Source organism: Zonotrichia albicollis, chromosome 1 (genome assembly GCF_047830755.1).
Source record: "Zonotrichia albicollis isolate bZonAlb1 chromosome 1, bZonAlb1.hap1, whole genome shotgun sequence".
NCBI lineage: Eukaryota > Metazoa > Chordata > Aves > Passeriformes > Passerellidae > Zonotrichia > Zonotrichia albicollis.
The window spans coordinates 145,925,354-145,939,412 of NC_133819.1; the positions used below are offsets into that span (position 1 = coordinate 145,925,354).

Genomic DNA, 14,059 nt, shown 5'->3' on the forward strand with positions numbered 1-14,059 from the left:
TTTCTTCCAGATCCAGACATAACTCTTGAAAAGTGGAAAGAAGTTCCTGAGAGAAATGTAGGTCCATATATGAGATATAACACGTTGAAGTTGAAAAGAAATCCAATGCCAAATTTAAATCCCTTGGGGAAAAAATATGAGAAAAAAGGAGAGAAAGGTATTTTATTCATTATAATGGATAGAAATACACACACAGAGAATCTTTCAAAGGTGTTCAAATATTTAAGCAGCCACAATGAAAACTTTTATATTATCTGAAAATGAAAGCACATTTCTGGAATCACATATCTTTGAGTCTCTGATGTGCTGCTTTTGGCTGGGGTAAAATTTATCTTCTTCATAGTAGTTAGTGTGGGGCTGTGCTGGAAAGAGTACTGATAAAACAGAGATGTTTCAGTTATTGCCCAGCACGGCTTTACACCCTTTTCTGCTCCCCACCCGATCAATGAGGAGGCTGGAGGGGTGCAAGGAGTTGGGAGGGGACACAGCAGGGACAGCTGACCCCAGGTGACCCAAGGGATGTTCCCCACTGACATCAGGCTCTGCAGTAACAGCTGGGGAAATTTGGTACCAGGGGCCACTGCTGAAGGGGCTGGCTGGGCTTTGGGTGGTCAGCCATGGCCAACTGGTTTTATTTGCATCACTTGTCTGTCGTGGGATTTATGTCTTTGTCACCTTCCTTTTCATGACAATTTATGATTTAAAAATGTTATATTAATAGAAAGAAAAAAATATTTCAATTATGAAACTGCTCTTCTCTCAACCCCTCAAGTTTTATCTCCTTTAGACTTCCATTTCTCTTCCCCTCATCTTGCTGCAGGAGAGGAATGAGTGAGAGATTGTGTGGTGCTTATTTGCCAGCTGGGGCTAAACCATGATATCTGACCAGAATAAAATCTGAGATTTTCCATATTAACCCTCTGCATAACAGGCTTTCAAACCTTTCCCATTATCCAATCCCACTCCTTTACCATTTTTGTTCTCCCTTCACTGAGAAGGCAACTAGTTGAGTGTTTGAGCAGTTTAAGTTCTCCAACCCATAGAAGTCATGTTAGTTAGAACAAGGATTTTAGGAAAACAGGGCAACATTTGCAAAGGGTTTTTTAAATAACTGCAACTGTTGTTGCAGTTAAATTTGTATCCAGGAGTCTCTGCTGTGTTCTGTCATTAAACTCTGAGACCAAATTGCTTCCTGCTTCTAGGTCTTGGGTTTCAATTTTAAGTTTCTGAAAATAGCCTAACTACTGCGTGCATTTTCCCTGCCTTATTAATATTTAAAACCACCCTGAGAGTATACTGAGTAGGTTACTACATTTTCCAGCAGCTCTATGAAAGGCAGGTGGATATGAAAAAATGTCTCAAGGGTGTTTATGTAGGTAAAAAAAAATATCATTACTAATTCCTTGACCAGATAGAATTGTTATGTCATTATAGTCCTGTTTCATCATCTTTCATTGAAAAGAATTAGGAATAAATAAAAATTGAGATATTAACGAGCAAAGGAATTTTAATTCTCACTGGAACATTTCCATGAGCCAGAGCTGGATTAAAGCATAGATTTTGGCTCAGAACTATAAACTTAAGGCATAAATACCTTAGGCTTGTGACAATATGATATTTACAGCTTCCACTGAAGGAAAAGAAAAGTTATCAACCTCTGTTTTAGAGGAAAGCTTGAGAACAGAGACTGGTTGTAAACCAATCAGTGAAGTCTGTTCCGTTTTACAGAGTCCATTTATTCAGGACAGGACAAAAAGTTGCAAAGGGAGAAGCATCTTTGCCCCAGAGGCATTTTCATGGCCAGTTAGACCACCACCATTTGGAGAACAGTGCTTTGGGATGGGACAAACACTCCTCCACTGGAATGGGAACCTCGGGGAAGCCAAGGAGCAGTGAGATTTCCAGCAATCAGCCCTGTTGTGAGCAGCCATGCCTGTTTTAGTGTCCCTTCCCTTACCTTTTCCAGAAGGAAAAAACCAAACCTCATCTGTGGGCACAGGCAGCTTTGATTCAGCAGAATCCTGATGCTGAAACTGCTCAAATCCAGGGCTGCATGTGAGATAGCTTCTCCTTCTCTGAGCAGGGCATGTGCTGAGAGCTTTTCCCAGGAGTGCATGAGTTGTCTCTGGGGTGTTGGAATTCTGGGTTATGAGAATTTGAGACTTTCTGTGCTGACAGATTCTGACTTCCAGGAGAGCGCTGCATTTGACCTGAGACGGTGGAGCAGGCTTCCAAAATTGTTTAATAGCACTGGGATTACGGGTGTGTAGTTGATTAGAAGTGTATGGTATCACAGGGTGGAAAACTTGAGAGTTTGGGGTTTTAGAATATAGAAATAAATATGAAGCAAGATGGAGGTTTTAGGGTGGAGACAGGTTGTTCTTCTTTACCTTCTTCTTCTTCATGGGTTTGGGTCGTATTTTTTACTTGGACAGAAAAGTCGCACTGCAGGCTTCGAGGAATCAGTTACTGGGTTAAAAGTGAAAATAATCTTGGTGCCATTTCTTAATTGGATAGTTTAGCCTTAAAAGAGATAGTTAGCCATTCTGTGCCTTCCTAATGAAAGACTGCAGAACTCATGGTAGTGAGACTGTAACATTGGTAAGAAATTATAAACACCTGAGTCGGAACATGAACTGTCATCTCAAGTGCCTTCAATCCTGATCTTGACAGAGGTAGAAAAAGGAAGCCAAAAACCAGCACTGGGGTACAATCAGGACATCAGGAGGCAGCTGGGGTCTGCAGTGCAGGCTTACACAACACATGGGAAAAGTGATGCCAAATCAGATTCCAAATATTAATGCACTTTGACCAGAGTGTTTATGGACAGTCATTGCAACTACATCCTTAGGGAACAGTTCTCTAAAAAGTGCCATATAAGAGACCCAGAACTATGTAAGGAAAAAGGAATGGAAAGACTATCAGGTCTCATTTCTTTTCACCCTTGTTAAATCCTAAATGTGATGCTTGCATGATGGAAAATCAGAATCCAGGAGTTAAAAAATGATAAAGTTCTCTTAAAAAAAGAGCAAATCAGAAAATAAATTCCACCAACACAATGAAAATATTAATGATGGCAGCCTATAAAAGTTTTATTTTCAACCACACTGAAATCAATCCTTTGAAAGTCAAATTTTCTTTTCATTGTAGAATGATAAAATTACAAGAATGTTACCAGGCTACACAGAGGTATAATAAGGACCAGAAATATTGTAATAGAATAAGTCTGTGGTATGCTTAAATGCAGGTAACCAGGACATTTCCAAGAACATTTGCCAATCCACAAGGCATCACATCAATGTAAAATATTGAATCTATGAGAATGGAAGAAGATATAAATATACCAACAGATTTCAAAGTGTTTAATAGAACAAAGAAAATGTTTTAGTACAAATGTTTAGGGAGCCAAAACCATCTTTTCTAAACCCACAAGGGTGTACAAGAGTAGGAAAAGAGCTCATATTTCAAATGACTAGTAAAAATGGGCAGGCATTTACCTGGCCTCAGAGTGGAAACCTGAAATGAGACTAATACATAATAGCAGCAGAAACCCATAGGAGAACCAGAATGTAAAAAAAAAATGGATTTAGGAGACAATACAGGAAATACCCTGCATATTTCACTTGCTAAAGCCTAAGTAAAAACTATGCTATAAGAAGAAAGCAAACAGTACTTTTAAGAAAATAATTTTACATTAATATTAATTACATTTATACAAATAAAAATAGCAAAACCAGCTGTCCTTTGTGCAGCTGACACCAGGAGGAGAGGCAAACCCAGGCACCAGAAACAGCTCCGTGTTAGAGACATCAGTTATGAATCCAGTAGGAAGAATACCTCAGCTCTGATCAGGGAAAAGAACCATATGGCAATCAAGAAAAGTTACAATAATATATAGTGTGACAAATTATAAAATTGCTTTGGTAATGCAAAATCAGAGCAGAATACCAAAGAAAAGATGAAGACTAAAACTTCTGCTGATTCTGTTAACTAAAGCTCATGGATGCACCAGCTTATCAGCACTAAAGCTGAGACAGGCTATTCAGGAAGAAATAGAAAATGACAGAAAATGGAAAACTGCTGAGCTCAAACAGTGCATTGTGAAATTTTTCAACAGAGTTGTTAGCTGGTTTGCAGAAAAGCTTTACCTGCCTTTCAGAGTTCCTGTATGCATGATGTTCTTCACTTAATGCAATATCTGTTTTCAATAATGGTCCAATGTAAATTAATGGAAGCAAAAAAATCCCTTTTAAAACTGTTAATGATTTTACAGATTGGATAAACAGAAGTGCATCTACTGCAGGGTAAGGAAGCTGTATATTTGTCTAGACAGAATTAAATAAGACCAGTGCCAAAGCCTCAGACTGAAAAAGTGTCACTCAAGGCAAAACTGGGATGTTTGGAACCACAGACAGACACAGGCAACAACTGGTCATTGGAAGCTGTTTCATAAGTAGAGCAATTGCCCCACCATATCTTGGATAGCACTGGTGTACATATATATATAGAGAAAAAAAATATATATATAAAAGCAGATTGCATGGAATCAGATTTTGGAAGAGAGCATTTGTGTTCCAGAGTGGAAGATGACAACACTGGTGCCTGGAACTGGAAATAGCAGAGGCAGCATGTGGCACATAACCTGCACTGTCTTGTCCACTCTCCTAGAACTAGCAGGGTAGAAAAGCTAAAATTCCATCGGACCAGATTGGTTCTGTCAGCTACTGTAGAATGATATTTGGGGTTGTCACTGCCACCCAAGAGCTGAATCCTTGCTGTGGACAAGGGCTAGGCAGTGAAGCAGGTAAAAGAAAGGATAAATAATGTTCACACTTTTCCTATCGTTTTCTTTTCAGGCAGCAAACGCTGGTTGAGTGGTTCAGGTGCTGCCTGAGCAAGGAGGAAATGGGGATATTGTTACTTTCACACAATTTCATGTGTAGCACAGGCCTGGAAAGCAGCAATGCCAGCTGTAATCACTTCTGTGTTCATGGGCAAGCGACCCTGCAAGGTGATTGAGTGGGGCTTGGAGATATGCTAAGATTGTCCTCAGAGCCATGAGGAGCACAAAGACAGATTTTACTTCCATACAAACCCTAGGTCCTACAGTAGCTTTCATGATTTTCTCCGGGTTTCTTAAAAGCTGTAAAAAGCAGGAAATCAGAAGGAAGATGTAATATCCAAGCACTGTGCACCCACAGATCACAGAACAATGCAGAAGCAAATATTGTGACTAATTACTTCTTTCACTGCTTTAGTGTTACAAACTCTTACTATGGTTTCTGCAAAGTAAGGAATTTGTCTGACAATGTCAGAACAGGCTGAGCAGTGGGGATTTCCCACAAGGCCTGCTATCCCAGGCCTTCTTTTGATGAGGGTAAACAGCAGTTTACTGGCAGAGAGACTGCACGATTTACTCAGCAATGAGAATTCACTCACAGCCCATCACACCTCCCCACAGCCAGACAAATATCAACATTGAATTAGCAGTCGAAATAAATAAGACTCTGAAAAAGAAAACTGTGAGCTTCAGAGAAAATCCATGGCAGGCTACACTTGTCTGTAGAAAGAGAACCACAAAAGATATTCTTGAACAGCTTTGTGCAATTTCTGATGTCAAGATGCTTTCATATTTTGCTGCACAGAATTCCATCAGTAGCAGACATGACAATGGAAAAAAGTGCAGGATAAGAAATGATACACAGAGAAAAGTTGAAGAACTTTCAGATGTACACTATGGAGGATCTCAAGAACTATTATCTCAGGAGAAAATGCAGCTCTCTAGAGAATTTTGCAACAAGGCCATGAATGGGCATTTAATTCACTCAAGTCCTCACAATTGTAAACATCACTAGAAGACAGATGTGGAAATGGTCAAATACTCATCTCAACAAAATTCACTTACAAGATATGCAAGCTGATGATAGATATGAGGAGGCACTTAAAACGTTAAATTTGCAAGAGGACAAAAGCAAGTTTCCTCAGACTCAGAAAGGCTCTCCTTGACATCCACATCAAACTGCCTCCATTTTGGGCATTGCTCAGATGTGAAAAGACAGCCTTTTCTTGGCTCCCAAGAAACTTAAAAATGAGTTAATAAAAATAAAAATAAGAAGTGGCACTAATAGCTGGTAAAGTACACAAACCCCACAAACTTTATTATGTGAAGTGAACATGAGGAGCAGTGTGATTGGATACAAGGTTTGTGCAACTGGAAGACAAATCATGCTTGTACAGAAGGATGTGGAGAAGTATCCAGTGTTTTACAACTATTTTGAGAGCAAAGGTTGAATGCTGTGCTCTCTTGGCAGTGGTTTCCACTCCCTCTCAGACTGAATACCAAGCAGATGGAATATAAAATATTTCAACTACTGGCAGTTACCAGTAAAATTGCTAAATGTTTGGGAAAATAATCACCAGTATTTTCACAATGATCGTGCTGTAAAAGGTGATGGATTCTTGCATTATTTAAGGTACATAGGCTCTTTTAACATTTGTGTCTTTTAATCTGAGATTACAAAGAATATGTACCACAAAATGGCATTCCTAGTGAAGACATTGATATTTTTGTCACCAGGCCTCCTTGACTGGGGCCATATCAAACAACTCTGGGACTGATAGAGAGGCAATCAGAAGTGACAGGGCAAGTGACAGCTCTGACAAGTGATTGTGGAATAACAACTAACCTTGTACTTGCCTGTCGGAAAATGACCTAAACCTTGCTGTTAATTCTGAATACTCCTTATCAGCACGTGCTTCTCCACAGTATATTGCCATATAATCAAAATGGTTAGCAGAAAATGGGAAGTGGAGTATTTTTCAATGCATTACTGAATTGCTCCATGTTTCTACCATGCCAAAGGAATAGAGTTGAGAGACAATGGTCACTGTGCAGAGCACAAACATCAGCCTTCTCTCTCCCTTCTGTTCATGTAATGCTTAATTCTCTTTCTCAATACATTGCTGACTTTTCCTCTGAAGTCAGGATCAAAAAAATCCTTCTCTTATGTTCTCTGTGAATGATCTCAGGCAGAAAAATTGCCCATCAACAAGCAATAAAAAGGAAAGTTTCTCTTATCAGTAAGAATCACAGGTGTAAAGAAAGATAAGTAAAAATTCTAACAAAAGCCAAAAGGAACATTCTAAAATTCTTTTTTCCTGTTTTTAGACCAAACCCAAGCTTATGTAAGACTGTGGGTATGTTTGTTTATATGTGGAGGTGTATTTAACTTCATGCTAAGCTGTTTTCAAAGAAATCACCTAAAGTTGATATCTGGTACCTTTGATTTGATGGCCTTCATATCTACTTGCTTTTTCTCTTTCCACAGGGATGTTTTCACTGGCATCACTGAACTTTGATTTAGGCTGTTAAATCATATCTTGCTCTCCAATGTATCTACTAACATTTCATTCTTTCTAATGAGATAAAGCTTTATTATTGTCAAGTGCATCTGAAAGCTTTTTCTGCCTGAAGGTGTTTGACTATTACACAAGAGAAGGAAGGGGAAGAAATGAAGATGCTCTTATGGACATATGCACTTGATCTGTTACAAAAATGTAACTAAAAGCAACTGCCAAGAACTTTCTTTAGTGTATTATCCAGAGAACTAGTTAAACTTACAGCCAACACAGGGCTCCAATGTTTCATACCTAAGGGCAATAGAGGTCTGGCTTGAGGTCTACTTTAAGTATGAGGCTGAAAATCTGAAATAATGTTGTAGAAACAGAGTCCAAAAGGAAGTGCTGTGATGGGAGCTATCTGGACAGGGAAGGAGTGGCAGGAAGTGGCAGGAGGATGGGATAGATGTGAGGTGGAGAGGAGACAGCAGTGAAGTGATTCAAATGTTTCCCTCTCCATACCAGTAAGAGGATTTGCATCAGCATGTTCTGGTCAGGAGCTGTCCAAACCACCAAACCATATGTAACCGTAACAAAAAATGCTAAAGCACTAGTTCTTTAAGGGCTTTCACTAATATGCTGATGTTGACAACAAAATCCCATCTTTAGCTGACATACGTGCTGTGGGCTGACCCACTGCAGTCAGACTAGAATGTTCTAATGAAGATTTCCTGGAGCAATCTATGAGATCTTACATTTATATCCATGCAGAAAACATTCTCTTTAGATTAGCCACATCATTTTAAAAAACAGGTCCCTAATTTGCTGCCTAGACTTTCTGGCCTTTCTTTACCACAGAAATCTAAATCTTGAAACCACTGTTTTAGATTTTTTCTCACTGTCTTGCTAACATCAGAATACTCTTCTGGTTGTCAGTACCCATTGGAAAAAACTCTCCAAGAACACCAAATTTCCATTTCCCAAAATAATTTGCAGTTTCCATGTGTACTCTTTGGATGGACACAGGAGCTGGATAACTCCCAGACCCTAAGCACCACAGCTGGAGGTACCAAGCACCATCTTGTAGCCAATGAGAGCCACCCCAAAAATCATACTTCATTCAAAGCAGAGGAAAAGGAAACAGGACATATTTACTTAACCAAAACAAGGTTATCTGCAAAGCTGTAGAAAAAATAAAAGAAAAAAATACATCAATCTGCTTAAAGACAGCCTCTAACCCTTTCTTTCTCTCACCCTACATTGTACCACATCTGATACCCTGATGCTCTTCCTCTTTGCTGCTGAAAATTTCAGTTGTCACCAATAACTGAACTCCAAATTCACCTACAAAAAAGTCCAAATGTTTAAGGCCCACCTGTTTTATAGCTGGGATCTATCTGCTGGGATCATATGTACTCCCTATGTCCATTGTCTCCGATCCAAAACAGAAACTTCCCATTCTTCTCACAGACCTACTTGAAGATGTTGATATCTGTGTGTCTGGTACAGTTTTACCAGTGTTGTTAGAGGGTTAAAGCCCCCATTCTTGTCTAAACTCCTAAAAAGTCTGTAATGTGCAGTAAGGCATGGTGCCCTTTTGTAATGAGTGGGAAAATTTCACACCTCAGACTGATGTCTTTTCAGAGTCAGATTTAGTATTTCACATACAGCATCCAGACCAATGGATTTCATGGAGACAGACACATGAGCTAGATGCAGATCATTGCTGGTATTTGCCTCAAACCAGATTTTAAGGTCATCAAGGACTTTGGGTGTCTGAGGTTTTGGCCATCTTGAAATTTAACATGACAGCCTGCCAGAGTAAATGAAAGATGGCAAGAGAGTGCACTGGTGACTGCTGCAGAGAGCATCAGAAGTCTTTGCTGAACTGGTGCTCCTCATAAAGCCACACTTGTAATACACTGAGGCTGTAGATGCAAAGTACTAAATTATTTCTAAGAGCAGCTGGGGCTGAACAGGTTTTGCTACAGGACAGTGATTAGAGCCCAGCCTGTTGCCTCATCACCCTGGTCACATTTGCCTTCGCTGCAGCACCTGTTCAGAATGACATTTTCCCAGGCTGTATGTACTAATAATAAATTATTTAACAAACACTTGAAGGGGTGTGATGGTGTCAGGAACATTTTGGATAATAACTCTTATCCTCCCACTCTTCTGTCACTTTATTTGTTTCCTGCAAGGGTATTTCTCAGCTCTAAATTTGATCCCTGATATCTATGAAATAAAAGAAAAATATGAAAACAGGATACACTTTTTATTTTCCATTTTTTAAATTTAGCGTTAACAAAATGGTTCAAATTAGGAATACAGATCTTCTCCAAACCCAAACAGCTTTGTTTTCCCTTTTAAGTCACAATAATTTTAGTGAAATCTCAAACTAATTGTGTTAATTTCTTTTTAATAGCTTCATAGGAAATCAGCACAAAGAACTATTGGTTTTAGTCCTGTGAGCCTCTGCACTATGCATTGTCACCACAGCACCAGCAGAATCAACCTTGCTCAATAAAACACCTATACCAGCCTCCTCTTTTGATATATGGTCAACTGCCCTCAGAAATAACCTATGTCTCATGCTTGACTAGAAAAGAAGATGAAGTTTGATGGTTAACATGTGTATGACTCAAGCTGGAAAATCATCATCTAAAATCTGGAGCTGTGTTTTGAAAGCAACCACATCCTCAGCCCCGGTAAATATTTTTAATATTCATATTGTTTCTTATCCACCTATGGTATCACCCTCCATCTTTCCTTTTGCCAGGCATTATTCCTGAAAGAAGACATCAATATCACTAAAAGCTTAAATATTTAATGCAGATTTCTAGAGAAGAACAGGAAAAAAACCCCAAGTCTCTTGTTGGGAAGTTACAAATGAGGCTTTTTAGAAAGGAATGACTTGAAACCTCTGGAAAACACTGGATGGACAAGATGGACAAGGCAGATAAGAATAAGACAGGTGGGAAATTTGGATGAATGATGACTACACTATAGGTTTTTAGAAGCAGAGAGGATTTCTTAAAGCCCCAGAAAGATGTGGTAAACAGCCATCAGGATAAAAAAAGGAACTCCAAGGAAAGGTGGGCATCAGGAGTTATAAAGTCCTGCTGCTTCTGCATTGGAAAGGAGGGTTTTATTTGAGGAGAAAAGTAGTGGTTCCATAGGTACATTATCTATTTCACACTACCTTTCATTCTGATCCTGGATAAAATGCAGCTATGATAGTTTATTAGTATTATAGGAAAGTTTATTTACTGCTGCACTTGAGACCTTGAAGTTCTTTTTAGACTTCTGAGATCTTAAAGTAGTAGAAGAGTGATACAAACAGCAAAACAGCACACAGGTCTAAAAATTTCCTGATCTTTTATCTGCTGTAAAGACTTGTTGAAAAGAACATTAAATTCCTTTAATTCCTTTACTTTTGCATTAAACTCAGTTACAGCCCACCTCTTTTCATTAGGATCTGTTACAGGGCTTGCAAGAGTCTTTCAGGGGTGAAGAGAGAGGCGAGAATCTTGACTCTATGATCAGAAGGCTGGATTTATTATTTTATGATATATATTACATTAAGACTATACTGAAAGGAATAGAGAGAAAAGTTCAGAAGCTTACTATGCTAAGAATAGAATAGGAATGAATAATCAAAGGAGCTCTCTCTGATTCTGTCCCAGAGAGCTTGGCCCCTGATTGGCCCTTAATTGTAAACATGCAACATGGGCCAATCACAGGAGCATGTGTTGCATTCCACAGCAGCAGATAACCATTGTTCACATTCTTTCTCTGGGACCTCAGCTTCCCAGAAGAGGAAAAAATCCCAAAGAAAGGATTTTTATGAAAAGATGTCTGTGACATGGATCCCTTGTTCCTCTATGCGCTTCCTCTTTTTTTTTTTTTTTTTTTTTTTTTCCCTGTTGGGGATAACATCTTAGCCTTATTATTGTCATTTACTTTGCCACTTTTCTGAGCTTCCCTTGGCTTTCCTCATTTCGGAATTACACCAGACCTGGCATTTGTGTTATTTGGACAATATCTGTCTTGTATTGTGTGTTATTTACACAAGATTCCCATATGTTTTTTTTAAGAAGGCTTCTTTAGCCTTAAAAAAGATGCTCATTTTTCTGCCTAATGATGTGGTCTTGTATCCTGAATTCATCTGGGACTGACTTTATTTTCTTCCAGATGGCTGGTGCAGTGCTGTGTTTCAGATTCAGTATGAGAATCACTTTGATACCACACTGATGTTTTGGTTTTGGTTGGTGCTGAGCAGTGCTGTCCCTGAGCCAAGGGCTTCTCAGTGTCCTGGGCTCTGCAGTGAGCAGCTGCCCCAGGAGCCAGGAGGGGACAAGGCCAGCAGAGGTGACCTGGACTGGCCAAGGGGATATTCCACAGCCTGGAATGCCAGGCTCAGAGCACAAACTGGAGGGAGCTGGCTGAAAGAGGGCTGATCACTGCTCAGGGATGGGCTGGGCTTGGTCAGTGGGTAGTGAGCAATTGTACCATGTCTTTCTTGGGTTCTATTCCTCACTTTCCCCATTTCATCCTTAGTTTTAGTCTTAGTTCTGTTTTATTTTATTTCAGCTATTAAACTGATATTATATTTTATCTTTTTTTTTCTGATTCTCCTCCCCAGCCCACAAATGGTGGAGGGTGGCAGAGAAAGGAGAGAGCACCTGTGTTGCACTTAGCTGCTGCCTGGGGTTAAACCCAACAGCTGCCTTTTTTCTCTTGGCATTCATTGTCTCTGGAATTGCTCCTGACATAATTTCCACATCAAACTTGTGGAGTGTAGGGTTCCTTTTGTATTGCATTCTCCAGCATACTGTTAACCTTTTCTGTCAGCATTTGGAGCCTGCCCTTTCACAGTTCATTGTCACAATATTTTACTTCTGGGAGTTACTGTTAGCCATAATATCAAATCTAATTTTGTCCTGATGCCCAATGGAATGTGTGTAACCTTTGTAGATAAGTATAATAAATATGATTCCGCCAGAACTCAGAGCAGGAGATTAAACTCTGTTTTACAGCCATTACTAATAAATGCTCCTTCCAGTCTGACTCCTTCTTGATTGAGGTGGTGACTTGGAAGGCTTTGGTTCTATCTAGGAGATGTTTTCTAAATTCATACAATGCCATGGCTTGATTATATTATATTATATTATATTATATTATATTATATTATATTATATTATATTATATTATATTATATTATACTGTTCAATTTGCTGTTTTGAACAGCAGCTCAAATCAAATAAGTATAAGAACATTATTGAATTCCCAACCCTTGTAGACAGAAATGCAGAGACCAAGAGGATTTTTTAATACCATGCACTAATACAGATGGAGATAAACACAGACACAGAGATTTATTTATAAAATAAATCATGTAAAAGTAGGATATAGACATAACTTCTTTGCACACCTACATTTACATCTGAAAGAAGGTAGAGTGGTAAGAGATACTAGTATGTAGATGGAGTGACATAGATGTATAACTAACATACCTATTTTAGCCTGACACACAGGCTATGGAATAAGGAATAAACAGAGGTTTCTGGGTGTATTTTTTTTCTTTTCCTGAGCCACGCAGAAGCATGAAATAGCCCCATAGCCTTTTGCAAATTTTTTTGGTTTAATTTTGCCTATAAAAGCCTTGATGTTGAAAATGTTGGGAAATTAAGTCATTAAATTCAGCTTGGTCTCTAGTGGTAGGGGCAGGGAGAGTTGACAGGAAAATATGAACACTGAGCTATTTACAGGAATTGAAACTTGAAGCTCATATGAGAAATATGTGCAGGAGTGGTAAAGAGGAGGGATTTTTAACTGTTACCATTACTCTGAATGGGTGCAAGAGAAAAGCTAAAAATAAACTAGGAGAAATTACATGAATATTCATCACCTGCTACTGCTTTTGTCTTTTTAAATTATAAAGCTTTTGAGAAGAGGAAAGGGTTCATGTATAAACTGGCAGTGGTGTCATGAAGACAAAAATATGCTGTGATTTTTTCAATGGGCTTAATGTTCAAATAAAATGAGAGATGACAGTAGATAAACCACAATGCTGGAAAGGATATAGGACAATAAATACAGGAGCTTAGTACAGATGCTGTATGAAGAACTGGCAACTACCTTCACTTTTCCTTCCTCTTCACGTCTTAAATTTTGTGTGAAAATTTTTAGACTGGAATTTTTTACTTAATTGACCATGCAACTTATATTAAAACAGTAAAAAATGAGTTTGTAGTTGCTATTAGTTTTGTTACAGCCCATGAGTCCCATCTAGTTACTAGCAAAATTCCTCCCTTCCCTTTTCTTATACTGTGAAGTGTGATACTTCAGTTTGTACAATGATGTAGTTATCCTTGCTGGAGAAATGTAAATCAGACACACCAGTTTTTGTCCTGTACATGAAAATGGTGGTATAAAAGCTGTGACAATTACCTGTCATGTTTTACCTTGTCTCTGAGAACCTTTGGTTCCTTAAATGGACATTTGTGTTAGGTTGAAGTCACCAGTGCCTCCTGGGCAAGGCTGACCCTGGGAGCCCTTGTCAATCAGTTTATCACTGAACCTGTCTTAGCTTCTATATTAAATTTGTTCCCTCTGGAAACCCTGAAATCCATCAGCCAGGTGCATTCTCCCACAGAAACTCAGTGACCACCTGGAGAGTCAAACTCAGCAGAAGTCTTGGAAAAACTGGATATGCTTG

General features: G+C 38.9%; 1 long non-coding RNA gene across 2 annotated transcripts in view; it reads right to left on the reverse strand.

The window, feature by feature from the left end:
* LOC113458565 (uncharacterized) overlaps positions 1 to 14,059 on the reverse strand; it is a 59,725-nt gene that overhangs the window by 26,247 nt on the left and 19,419 nt on the right. The window lies entirely within an intron of this gene.